Genomic DNA, 13,469 nt, shown 5'->3' with positions numbered 1-13,469 from the left:
CCCGTGCTGGGGAAGGGGCTGGCCTAGGGCCGGGCGCCGGTGCCCTCCCCGCGCGGCTCGGGCGGGCGGAGGGGGGCGAGGAGTTCCTTTGTGGCTCTGCCTCCGGCGCTGCGCGGGCGGGGGGCGCCGCGCAACTTTGAGAGGCGGCAGCGGCGGCGGCGGCGAGCGCGAGACGAGGCCCCGGGGCCCAAGCGGGGCCCCCAGCGCGCGGCCCGCCCCCGCCCCCCGCCCGGCCCCCTCCCCTCCCGCGCAGTCGCCCGCGCCCGGCGCTGCCCACTCGCGGGAGCCCCCGGGGCCGGACGGGCTGCGCAGCCGGAGAGGCGGGGGCCCGACGCGGCCCCCCCGGAGCCGGGCGCCTGGCGCGGGGGCTCGCCGAGCGCACGGGGGGCCGCGCGGCGCTGCAGACCCAGCCTCCCGCCGCCGCCGCCGCCGCCGCCGCCGCCGCCGCCGCCTCGGCGCTTGCAGAACCCAGAAGTGAACAGCAGGCGACCCGGAAGGTTTGCGCGCGGCTCCGCACCGAGCCGGAGCCGGAGCCCGGAGCCGGAGCCCCAGCCCGGCCCTACTCGGGCCGCCGGGCGCGGGGCTGCGGCCGCGTCCCGGAGCCGCCGCCAGCACAGCCAGGTCCGTGCGGGCCCGGAGCGCGGGGAGCGGGCCCGGCGGCGGCGGGCGCCCGCCCGCGGGAAAGTTGCGCCGAGTTGCGGGCGGGGGGCCGGCCGCGCGGGCCGGGGCGCTCAGAGGGCCCGGGGCCGCCTGCACCTCGGGCCCGGCCCGGAGCGGCGGCGGTGGCGGCGCGCGGGGTAGGAAGTGTCTCCGGCGGTGTGTCTGGTCTGCTCTCCGAGTGTGCGTGTGCGCGTGTGTGTGTGTGTGCGCGCGTGTGTGTGTTTTCTTAAGCCGGGCTATTCAAACCTGCTGCAATTCTCCGGTAAACAATGATTCATGGGGCTTAATGCAAATAAACGGATTGCAAACGACGCGGTTCGCGCACTTTGCAGCCGGCCGGGTGGAGCGGCCAGTGCCGGATTTCTCCCTTTTTTTGCAGATCTGCAGAATATGGCGTCCCTGTCCTGTTTTAAAAATAAGCCAGGCTGCCATTTTTGTTTTTCTTTTGTCTGAAAATTTTAATAAAACTGTCTGAGAATGTGGGAGAGGCGGCTGGAAGCAGAGGGGGCACCCGAAGGGTTGGCTTTTTTCCTTTTCTTTGGCGAGAGCCGCGAGCCTTTCGGGGAGGTGAGACACAATGCAATTGCACTTTAAAGAGAGAGAGAGAGAAAAAAAGGAAGCCGCTGGGCGATTTTGGGGGGAGGGTTGGGAATTTAAAGTTAACTCCGAAAGTTTTCTTTTTTTTTTTTAGTTTTTTTTTTTTTTTTTCTTTTGGAAGGCGGTGAAATGCCGCGAAAGGATCTCGGGGCGCATTTCTCCCCCAAGCCAGCTGCCTCTGCGGGATTTTTGGGAAAAAGTTAACTGCCGATTTCCCCAGAGCTGCGGGGGGGGGGGATGTGGAGGATTGGGGACGGGGGTTTCGGGGGACTAGGAAATGTCTTTTGGAAGAGGCCGCGTAAAACGGCATTGTAAGGAACTATATTCTCAGATTTGGAGGAGAGGGTTGGCAATAGGGGCTCTGAGTGGGCCCTGGGTTTCCAACTAAGACCCTCGGCATGAGGAAGTAATCCTGCTCTCCCCAACCCTGCCCTGGAGCAGTGTGGAACCTTCAGAGCTCTGAGCTGGGGGTGGGGTGGGCCTGTCTCCTTCATGGGTGGCCAGGGCCCCACTGTAGGCGGAAATCCTGCCCTGGGTGCTGCGGTAGCTCCCTGAGCCCTTGGGCAAGTGTGCTCGGCAGTTGGAGAGCCCCTTCCCCGACCTGGTGGGCCTCCTGGCCCTGGTAGGTGGCTTCTGGTGGTGAATGCCCCCAGGTGGTTGGCTCTTGGCTGGGTGCAGGCCGGCAGCCCCAGTGGGACCTGTCTGAGGGGAGGGGCCAGGAGAGGTTGTCCGGTGGTGGTCGTCTGAGCCTCTTCCCTGGGGTGTGCTCTTACCCCCTCTGCCGCCCCTGCCCTGCCCTGGAGGCTCCCTGTTGGAGGCAGTTTGGACTTGGGTGAAGTTCCTGAAGTATTTCTCTGGACAGGTCAGGGCTTGCTGGCTTTGAGGCTACAGAAGTGTTACGAAGGCCAGGCCTGCGAGGTCTGGGGTGGCTGGCGCTGTCCAAGGCACCTGGGCAGCCTTGGTTGGGTGTGGTCTTTCCCTTTTGGGAGAGTTTGTCTGTCCTGGGAGGACCCTAAGCCTGTCTAACTCCTTCCTCAAGGTCTCCTGGAGGGGAGACCCCTCCAGTCACTCCTGGTCTGTGTCCTGGCTCCACAGGGCAGGGTGAGCTCACTTCGGGCAGAGCCAGGGGTTGAAGCCTGGGGCTTAGGGATTCAGGGCTGCAGAACTTGGCATGTCTGTGCCAGAGGGTACTAAGCCAGGCATTTTTCTGATGGTGAAACTGAAGTCTAGAGAGGGAAGTGATTTTCCCAAAGTCACACTGCCAGTTAGATGGAGAGCTGAGACAGGGACTCAGATTTCAGGTTTTTACATCTGGGCTCTCTCCACTGTTCTCTTTTGGGGGTCTGACCCCTGGAAGAGTCATTTTGGACAGAACTGGACTGGAATGGGACAGCATGTCCACCTTCACTCCTACCCCTGCCCACTGCCATCATAATCCTGCCTGGGTGAAGGGAACTTTACAATTTGCACAGTGTAGTGCATGATTGTTATCATATCAGGTTCTCCCAGAAACTCAGGTGAAATTGTCAAGGTGGGGGATACTTAACCTCATTTTAAAATTTAGGAAACTGAGGCTTGGAGAGGTTGAGCCAGTGATAGAGGAGGGCTTAAACTCAAGCTTCCGGACTCCTTGTCCAGGGAGCCTTTTCCTGGGTGGACTTTGGTACTTGTGGACAGGTGTCTTTCCCAACTTCTAGGTTTTGATCTTTCAAATTCTTCTGCTTACCCCAGTGACTGTGTAAAAAATCTAGAATCCCATCCCTTAAAGAATGTCAGATCTGAAAAGGCCCTGAGAGGTCACCTCGGCTCAGAGAGGGGCAGCCACGGGCTTGAAGTCACCCAGCAGTTTGGGTCCCAGCTAGGAGCAGAGCCTGTCTCCTGTCTCCTTTTGTCTGTGAGACACTCAGAGGGAGAGTGAAGCACTCTACCTCCCACCAGATTCCACTGCTTGCTGGTGGTTTTGGTGATGGGACCACGGGCACTATAATGGCCAGCACCTGGCAGAGGCGTGGCTTTGTCCCTGGGGGCTGAGGAATAGGCTGTTTGTGGTCTGGGGGATGGGGGCAAGATGGCCCCTGGTGTGTGGGTGAGGTGTGGACTGGGTCTGAAGCTAACCTGGCTCCAACCCTTCCCTGGGCAGACACTTCCCTGCCTCTCTGTAAAGTGAGAGTCCTTCCTTCCTTCCTTCCTTCCTTCCTTCCTTCCTTCATCTCCATCCATTAGTTCATTCATTAGTTTGCTAGATTATTCTTTTATTCTTTCATTGTACATTCATTAGTTTATTGGTTAGTCATTTCAGTAGTCATCCATCTGCCCTCCCATCCATCCATCCATCCATCCGTTCATCTGTTCATCTGTCCAGCCAGCCAATCCCTAGCTTACCTCCCCAGGTTGGACAGCCATGTGAAATACAAGGACAGTCCTTCAGGGCTCCAAAGCTAACAGGGTGCAGAAAGCACTAGCTAGGGCAGTATCCATGGGTGCCTACATGAGTCCCCGGGGAAGGTCTCTTGGAGAAGCAGGGGCTTGAAAATCCCACTACCATGATGGTGACTCTGGGTGCTGGGACCAAGATCCATTTGTCTTTACAGTTTGTACAGTGTGGTGTATGGCTCGTGTGGCTTTGGGCACATTCTTCCCCTCTCTGAGCCTCGATTTCTTGATCTTTAAAATGGGGTAATCTCTCATGGCTTGTTGGGAACGAACACAAGAGTGTCTGTGACGTCTCCCCGCTGTGGCCAGGCATGTAGTAGGAGCTCAGTGTACACCAACTGAATTAGAAGGATTGTTGATTACCACCTCAGGCCCTACCTTGATTTTGAAAACCATTGTGCTGGTTTCAGAATGAGCCCAATGATCTGGGGACCCTGAAAGCCTTGTCTAGCCTTGTCATTCCCCTGCTGAAACTCTTTTAATATTTCCTAGGCATTTTGAAGAACAAGAATCCAAAGTCCTTTAGGGGCCTACAAGGCCCTTTATGGTCCGGGCCTGCCCACCCCTCCACCTCAGCTCCCCCTCTACCCCCCAGTCTCACCACTTCCAGCCACACTAGCTTCTTTCTGCACCTCGAATTTACAAAGCCTGTTGGCAGGGCCTTTGCACATCCACCCCCGACCTGGAATGCTTGCACGGCTTCTTGTTTTACAGGTTTCGACTCAGCTGGGGCTTCCCTGGCCACCTGCTCTGTGATAGCGTCCCACTGTCACTCTCGGTCACATCAGCCCTTGCAACTCTTATCAGTATCTGAAACTTCCTCATGTATTTGTTTATTTGCACTTCTTGCCTGTCCGCACAGCTGGCACATGCTTAAACCCCATGCAGGCGAGTGGGCAGGTGGGTCCAGGACAGGGTGGCTGTGGCTTTAGTGGACGTGAGGAGATGCCGGGGAGCCCAGGTGTGGCAGAAGCCCTGGCTGCAGGGCAGCCCCTGGGAGATGAAGTGACACCAATCTCTGCCCTCTCCTCCCCTGGGAGGCTCCGGGCTGTTGTCAGGAAATAATGAGATGATTAAATCATGGGATCTAAGACTCCTAGTCTCTTTCAATCTCAGAACCTTAGCATCTAAGAAGATTTCTGCCTCAGAACCTTTGACACTGGAGTCTGCACTTGATCCAATCTGGGACTTAGACCCTTTACAAAGAGCTCTCATTGTGCCAGGCCGTGTTCCAAAAGGCTTTATAAATGTTGACATATTTAATCCTGATTGTTATTACCCCCATTTTACAGCCAAAGAAATGGAGGCACAGAGAGATTAGGTAACTTGCCCAAGTTCACAGAGCTCAACAGGCACATTATGCGATTTGAACCCAGCACTCTGGGACTCTGCCTTAGAATCCCACAGCTGGTGAGGGGAAGCCCAGCCTCACCTGATCCCTGCACAGAGCGGGAACTCCCTTCCCACATCCTTGACAAGAGGGCCTCTGATCTCCGCTAGAGTGGCAGGGAGTTCCCTCCTCACCAGGCCCCCTAGCCTCCCTTTGTCAGACAGTTGTCATTGCTGGAAAGGTCTTCTTTACACGGTGTGAAGTGCTGCACCTCCCCCTGTGAATAACACTTGGGAAGTGATGTTAGTGTGACGGTTTCCCAGTGCTTTTGACCTTACAGTTTCATGACTTCAGTAGCTTCTTTCTCCCCACTGGGTTGTGAGCTCCCTGAGGGCAGGCCTCCTTGGTGCCCGGTGTTGAATGTATGACCGGGCACCGAGCGTACATGCATCCCGAGCTCCTCCTGTCTCTGTAGCACCATGCTAGGCCCTTGTCCAGGGTATTGGAAAGGCTTGGTGTACTGGGGGAAAGAGGACAGTTATCTTTCCATGTAGCAGCATGTATACCCAATTCGTGGAGAACCATTTGAGATCTAAAGTCACACACTAATTGAGGAGAGGTGGACCTCACAGATTATCCAGCCAAACCTCAGTCTGTCCATTGGGGAAACTACAGCGGGAAAGGAGAGGAGTAGGCCTTGTCCACACCTCCCGGCGCTTTGCCTGGTGGGCTTTCCTCTCAGGTGCCGACAGGCTGCCACAATATGTGCCTTGGGGTTCAAAGGCAGCGACAGCCCTGGTTGGGGAGCTGCTCCCTCTGTTGCATCGGCCTCCTCGTCTTCACGATGGGGGTAACACTCCTTGAGGTGCAGGGCTGCAGAGGGCCCAGCGCCCCACCTGGACTTGGGTGGGATTGAGAGGTGGGTGGAGTGGAAGTGGGTTGGGGGCTGTGGGTTTGGCTTCATGGAACCAGGGCTGGCGCCGGGCTTTGGAAGCTGGTAGGATTCGGGGACGGGGCGGAGCGGTGTGTTGAATGGATAAGGTGTGGGGAAGGCCAAGGGATTTGGCTCTGGGGCCCAAAGCGTCCTCCCTTGTCCCTGCCTCATCCGTGTGGCAGGATATCCTTGGGGGGCGGTCCCTACCATTTGGGTCCTTCTCTGAGCTTTGGGCAAAGGCTTCATGTTCCTTGAGGGGACAGTTTAGCCATTTCAGGTTCTGGGGTTCAATGGGAGGACACCTGGCTGGGATGGGCACACCCCCGCCAGACACACTCAGATACACACACTTGCACATATTCATACTATCAGCCATTCCGCTTCCACCTTTGACCCTGCTCCCCCTGCCCCACTTTTGCCAATTTGAGGTGTTCCCCTGCTATTTCAGAAACACCACCAGAGGTGCCCCAAACTGGGCCTATAGGAGCCAGAAGTTCAGGAGACAAGTCCACACACGTGATACACACACATCACACAGAAGCACGTGTATGCACTCCTGCCACCCACAGCTTACACACATGTTCATATACCCGTGTGCACCTGCCAGGAAACAACACACAGCTGCCTGCCTGCCCCTCCTCCGGTACTTCCACACTCTTGTACACGCCATATTTATCACCTGCACACAGGCATACTCATGCACACGTGTGTTTTACACGTAGGTGCCTCTTACACCAGCCTCATGTTCTGGCCTTGCACACAGTGCCTCCTGCACACCCATGCAGCTGTGTGTGCCCACACCCTGCCCGGCTCTGCTTGCAGCCTGCCTGGACCTCCCACCTTCACTTAGCATGACTTCTTGAGCATTTACTATATACCAGGGCCCATGCTCCATGCTGGGGACAGAGGTGGGGAAAACTGATACCGTTCCTGCCCTGGTCGGGGAGACATTAGACAAACACAAGTGATGATATGATTACAGACTCTGGTAACTGCTGGAAAGGAACCACTTTCCTATGATGAGGAAAGTGGTGCTTTTAGATTTACTGTAACCAGTGATGATAATCGTGTGTGTAGGGGAGAGGGGCTTCTGGGAGGACGCGATAGCTGAACTGGCTTGAAGTTTTCCCGGTGAGGGCATTCCAGGCAGAGGGAACAGCTGGAGCAGAGGCCCCGAGGTGGGAAACCAAGGAACATGGAGAAGGCGGTAGCCCTGAGACCTGGGGGAGGTGGGCCTGGCCTGCCAGGACCTGTAGTAGGTCTTCCCTGGCCTCGACCCCGACCCAGGGGTCCGCATCAGGCCCTCTCCATCTCTCTCTCTGACCAGCTCAACCTTCCTTTTGCTGCCTTGCCCTGCTCAGGGCCCACTCTACCTGCTGGCCTCCACCCCGGGCCTGAGCCCTGTCTGTCCTGCCCCACAGGCTGCCCACCCCAGGGGTCCTGAGATACAGCATGACAGGCTCTGACCACCTGCTGGGGGTTCCCGGCCTGGGACCCCTAGGACCTGTCTAGAAAGCTCCTGGGGGCCAGGCCACAGCTGGGGTTCAGCAGCTGGCTCTCTTCCTTTGTGTAATCCCAGACTTGCCTCTCCAGTGGTCTGCCAAGCAGCCCCTGTGGGGTCTGAAAGGCTCCCCAAGCTGCTGCATCCACTGCCCCCCAGCCCAGGGGATGTCTCTGGTTGGTCACATTTCCATGTGGGTCTTTGAAATGTTGGGAAGGTCTCCCGAGTGCCTTGGGGAACCTAATGACAAAACAGCAACGACCAACACTGAACCCTTCCTGTGTACCAGGCACTGTTCTAAAGACTTCTTACGTATTCACTCATCGAATCCTCCCAAAGACACTGAGGCCATACCTTTATCATCCCAGTTTGGTAACAGTCTCTGGGGCTTTGACCCAGCTTGTCTTGTTCCAGAATCTTTACTTTTAACCCGTCAGTGGCCACATCGCCCCCTCAGAGGGTCCAAGAATCCAGGCTGTGATTTAGTTGAATCTCTTTGTTTTATAGAGGAAGGAACAAAGGCCCAGAGAGGAAATGGACTTGCTCAAGGTCACACAGCGAGCAGATGGCAGAGGCGTCCAACTCCTTCTGCCCTCAGCAGCCACACGACCTTGGGCAGGTTACATCTTCTCTGAGCCTCATTCCTGACCCCAAGCAAGGGAGAGATTGCCCTGGAAGCCAGCAGGGTGGGGCCTTTGGGGGATGCGAGGACTGCAATCGAGAAGGGACACGGGTGGGGGCTTTTGGGCCCCCTGGATGTGTGCTTGGTAATAAGTCATGGAGCTGCTCATTTTTGTTCCAGGCATCTTTCTGAATGTGTGTTGTATTTCGAAATGTTCACAGCATCCACCTCACAGGGTCGTTAGGAGCCTGAGAAATACTTGTAAGGCACCTAATAGTGCCTGATATGGAAGAAGTGCTCAGTGATGTATTATTATTGTCATTTCACCCTGGCAGAAGGAGTTCCCTGTGGGGATGGGAGCTGGGGGACCCAAGGGAAAATGGAAGCAGAGAAAGGCATGTGTTCAAAGCCTGCAGAATGTCCTCTCAGCCCTGAGAAGGCGGTCATGGCCCGTTCCCTGGTGAGGGCACTGGGGCTCCCAGAGAGGGTCACCTCCGCGGGTGTCTCTGAGTGGCTGGTGGTAGGAGAGGGGAGGGACAAGGAGGGGAAGGGACAACATCCCAGCTCCCATTGACCAGGGTGCACACAGCAGCCCCCTCCCGCTCTGATCAGCCCCGTCATCACAATGAAAATGGCCCTTCGCAGCCCTGCAGGGCTGTGGAAAGCCAGCCTAATTGGATCCAGGACCCTCAGGAGCCTAGTTCCTCACAGGAAGTTCCCAGGAACAAGTTTCCGAGGCTGGCCTGGGTCCTGGGGATGGGGTGGGGGGCAGCAGCTGGGACTCAGGGCTCTGGCTGTGTGGAGTTGGGGCCGCATGGAGGGCAGAGGGGTCATGGGAGGAAAACTGAGCATCTGGGGTCTCAAAGCGCTGGGAAGGTGGGAAACCTCAGCTTTCCTCTCCTAGACCATCTCCTGCTTGTCCCTTCCAGGCCATCCTTCTGGGCCCCTGATGACCTGTCTGTTGAAAACCTTGACCATGGCCTTTCCTGGCTCAGGGACCCCTGAGCATGGCCCCGCATGGCCTTTCATCCAAGTGCTTTCTCCTGGAACTCTGGCCCGTTATGAACGGCCCCGGCAACTTTTCCCTCCTTCCCCTGTGGATTCCTGCACTGGGTCCACACCAGACCAAACAGGAGGCCACATGCTTTCCTGCCTCGGGGCCTTTGCACGAGCCTTTCTTCCCACCCGGCCTGCCCTTCCCTGGTGTCTCTCTCTTGACATCTCCCCTTCCTGCCATCAGTAAGTCCCACCTTCATGCAGTCTTTGTTCATCCCTCAATGGGATGAGCTCGCCTTCCCAGGAGCACCCCCCGCCCCTAGCTCAGCCCTACCCCAGCAGTGCCTTGTTGCCCCTCCCTGGGGCAGGGGGCATTTTTGAGAAAGCTTTTCTGTCCTAGGAAGCTAGCAGCTTTCCATGTCTTTGCACACATGCCCCTCTGCTCTCTCTCTACCCTCTTGCTCTCCTGGCAGACTTCCCCATCTTCAAGACCCGCGTGGACAGACCCCCTCCTCCCATGGGTTCCCTCAGTGAACATTGTCGAGCAGCTAGGGTGAACTAGGCACTTGAGCACCTACTATGTGGCCGGTGCCAGGCTCTGGGGCTGCAGCAGTGGCCCTATCCTTGAGGGTCATGGCTGGAGGCAGTGTTTAGAGGCGTGATACAGAGGTGGGGTAGGGGGAATGCAGGGGGCCACAGGCGTGTGTAACAGGAGAGGGTCAGAGAGTGATCTTCAGCTGACACCTGAAGGAAGAGCTGGGTGAGCTGTGCCACTGAGTCTGGATGTAGGGTTGTAACCAAGCCCTGATCTCACTGACACCTGGGGGATTGGACAGATAAGTTATCAGGCAATTCTAGGGTAGGGGGATGCGTGTTTAGGTTAGGGGAGCCCAGGAGGCTGTGGGAGCTCAGGGGAGAGGCTGCAAATGTAGCCAAGGATGGGGCTGGCGATCAGGAAGGTTTCCTCTAGGCAGTGACACCTCAGCTGACTTCTGATGGCTGATGGGCATCTGACAAGTTTCCAACTGGATGATGGTCCCCCACGTGGAAGAGCATAGCCTGTACAAAGAAAGGCACGGTGGCATGAGAGCAACTTGTTTTGGGAACCTGCAGGTAGTTTAGTGAGGCTGGAGGGAGAGATGCATGTGGCCAGCAAGGCCCCCTTAGGAAAGGCCCTGGGCCACCCTGGGGAGTTTGAACTACACCCCAAAAGTTATGGCAACCCAATAGGGATTTTAAGCAGGAGAGTGAGTGAGTGGGCAGGCTTTCCTTTGTTTGTCTTTGGCCCCCAAAGTCCCCAGATAGGCAGGGGAGTCCGTCTCTGACTGCACTCCTGGCTGGGGTCTGGGGTAGGGCTCGAGGTTCACTGTGGGACTTTGAGCAAGCCCTTGACCCTCTCTGAGCCCCTCTCTCCTGGGTAAACCTGCAGGGCCTGAGGCCAGGATCCTAGTGGGGCCGTAGGCAGAGGCTGGGGTGTCTCTCTTGGCCAAAGCTGGCTGAACCTTTAGTTTTATTAAAAATATTCCTTAAAAAATCATGTAGCCACGTTTCAGAAAAGTCGGAGAATAGGGAAATGAAATAAACCAAAACCCACCCCCATTTCTGTCCCCACCCCAAGCCTGAAACACACCACTGCTAGCATTTTGGTGTTTCCTTCCTGTCTTTTCCCTCAGCACCCGGTTTTTATGTAGATGTCATTGCTCTATCTATACAAATAATTTTAAACTCTTCCCTTCCCCCCCCGCCCAACTAATGTTGTAATCATGAGTATTTCCTAAATGACTGCAGGGTGGGTTGTTTTTTTTTTTTTTTTTTTTTTTGCGGTACACGGGCCTCTCACTGTTGTGGCCTCTCCCGTTGCGGAGCACAGGCTCCGGACGCGCAGGCTCAGCGGCCATGGCTCACGGGCCCAGCCGCTCCGTGGCATGTGGGATCTTCGCGGACCGGGGCATGAACACATGTCCCCTGCATGGGCAGGCGGACTCTCAACCACTGCGCCACCAGGGAAGCCCTGCAGGCTGGTTTTAATCCCTCTTTTTAATGGATGTGGTGTCAGGGTGGAAAACATGGGCTCTGGAGCCCGACTTTCTGAGTTCAAATCGTATACACACTGCTTGACTTTGGGCAAGTTACCTAATTTCTCTGTGCCTCAGTTCCTTGTAAGGTTGATATGAATGTTAAATGAGTCATTGCAATGCCAGTAAACATTGGCTATTATCAACGACTGTAGACTATCACTGTGTAACATGATTTACAGAGCCATCCCCCTATTTAAAATTTTGGCTGTTCCAGGTTTTTGCTACTGTAAAAAAACCACTGAAGCAAACAGCTTTGTGCATAAAACTTTGTCTATATTTGGGGTATTTCCTAGGGACAGATGACCAAGAATAGGATCACTAGGCCAGGAAGTCTGAAAATTTTTATAGAGCTCATGACACGTTATTGCCAGATTGTTTTCGGAAATGTTTGTTCCAGTTTACACTCCCAGAAATAATGCATGGGAGTGCCATTTCACCATACCCTCACCAGCATTGAGTATTATCATTTTCTTATTGCTTTTTGCTATTTTAACATGTGAAGCTCATTTAATTTTCACTGCTAGGGAAGCAGAACCATTTTCTGTGTTTATTAGCTGTTAACAACTTTTTTGGTCTGCTAGTCTTTACAGCACACAGCCTCTTCTCAGATCAATTAAGAAGATAGGGCTTAGATACAGAAAATAGGGAAGAATATAACACAGGGGACAACAGTGCCAGAGTGGCGGGAGGGGACTTTCCTCTATCTAGACCATGACACTTTCAGTTCCCTCTACCTAGACTATTCATTCATTCAAACATTTATCAGGTACTTTTTGGCTTAAAGATAAATGACTCAGCCTTGATTGTGCCCTGACAGCATGTCCAACAGCAGAGATGGACGAGAAAACAGGCAGAAAATGGACTGCCAAGGGTCTGATGAGGAACATGCAGGGCACAAAGGGAGCAGAGAGGAGAGGCACCCAACATAGCCTAGCAGTCCTGGAAGGCTTCCAGGAGGAAGTGGCCTGTAAACTGGGGCCTGAGGAATAAGTTGTAGTTAACCAGTGAAATGGGGAGGGCAGAGGGTTCCAGGGAGAGGTGAGGAAGTGAGAAGGGAAGTGGAGCACTGGGGGAGCGCTCGGTCTGGCTGGGCAGAGTGGAAGGCAGAAATAACCACTGAGGCCAAAGAGGTCAGCAAGGGCCAGGCATGGAAGGCCTAAGGAATCCAGAGCTTGTCTGGAGGGAAGGAGGGAGCCATCAAAGGTTTTCAGTAGGGGAATGTTGTGATCTGATTTGTATTTTAGAAATATCACAGTGACTGCAGTAGGAGAATGGAATGGGTCGTGTGGGTAGAGGTGAGGGACCCTGGGAGGAGGCTCTTGGAATAGCTGAGGCCAGAGCAGAAAGGGGCCCGGACCAGGGCAGGGAAGGTGTGGAGATAATCCCTGTGGAACCCTGACCAGCTTCAAAGTGCCATTTGAATTTCATCTCAGCCAGACAGCCCTTGCCGACATCTGCCATGACCCACCAGGTCACGTGTGCCTGGAGGATGGGGCCTGCGCAGGGCCTGGCATGCGACGGTCAGTTGAGGGCCTACCATCCCTGACCCTGATCCCCCCTCCTCCTCCCTGCCTCCAGACCTTGCATCTGTTACCCCCGTCCCCTTGGCTACCAACCACTTTCTTTCTCTTTTTTTAAGAATAAATTTATTGTTTTCATTATAAAAGCAACAACAACATTGCAGAGTATCTGAAAATTAGAGAAACGAAGACAAAAACCCAGATCAGCTCCAGCTGCCTCCCCTAGCGCTCCCAGCCTCCCTCTGGGCGTGGTTCCCTGCAGCTTTTTCTGACGCAGGTTTTTATTTTTGCCTCCTTGTAATCATAGTATCCGGACAGTTTTGGGTCCTGCTCTCTCCCATTTGCTTTGTCGGGAGCTAGTCCCCCTGTGGCCATGGGGTCTGGGCAGATCTCATTTTTTAATGTCTCTGGGCTGGTCTGGGGATGTGGTAGGTGGGACAAAAGTTGCTGTCCTGCAGCGGGCAAGGCTAATCACATTCCCCTTTGGGCTGTTCATTTTCTTTTGTGTCTGTTTGTCTAGGCCTGAACCTCCCCAGGTGGCAGGGCCTGGCACCTGGTGTGCCCCTTCCTCAGTGCCCCTGCCCCTTCTGCCCCTTTGTGGAGCTTGCTAGGCTGGCCTCAGAGGCCACCGTCCTGGGAAAGGGTGATGGATAGACCTGGTTTCCAATCCAGACTCAGTTCTGTGACCTCAGGCAAGTTACTTAACCTCTCTGGACCTCAGTTTCCTCCTATGTATAGTGGGTCTATTGCAACAATAAAATAATGGCTGTAAAATGCCCTGCTGCCATTCCTGGCCTA

The 13,469-nt window shown here is 55.2% G+C and overlaps 1 protein-coding gene across 3 annotated transcripts in view; it reads left to right on the top strand.

Annotated features, from left to right (window-relative positions):
* Positions 1-296: 296 nt before the first annotated feature.
* ZNF362 (zinc finger protein 362) overlaps positions 297-13,469 on the top strand; it is a 36,960-nt gene continuing 23,787 nt past the window's right edge. For 2 of the 3 annotated variants that reach the window (XM_081225617.1, XM_081225616.1), the window contains exon 1: positions 297-621. The gene's annotated coding sequence lies outside the window, so the exon portion shown is untranslated. Of the gene's footprint in view, positions 622-777; positions 798-13,469 lie in introns of those variants that run through there. The other variant, XM_081225619.1, reaches the window with a different exon arrangement.

Source organism: Mesoplodon bidens (assembly GCF_964165515.1).
Source record: "Mesoplodon bidens genome assembly, chromosome: 2".
Lineage (NCBI taxonomy): Eukaryota > Metazoa > Chordata > Mammalia > Artiodactyla > Ziphiidae > Mesoplodon > Mesoplodon bidens.
Note: the sequence above shows the minus strand (reverse complement) of the source record. Positions and strands in the feature narration are given on the sequence as shown.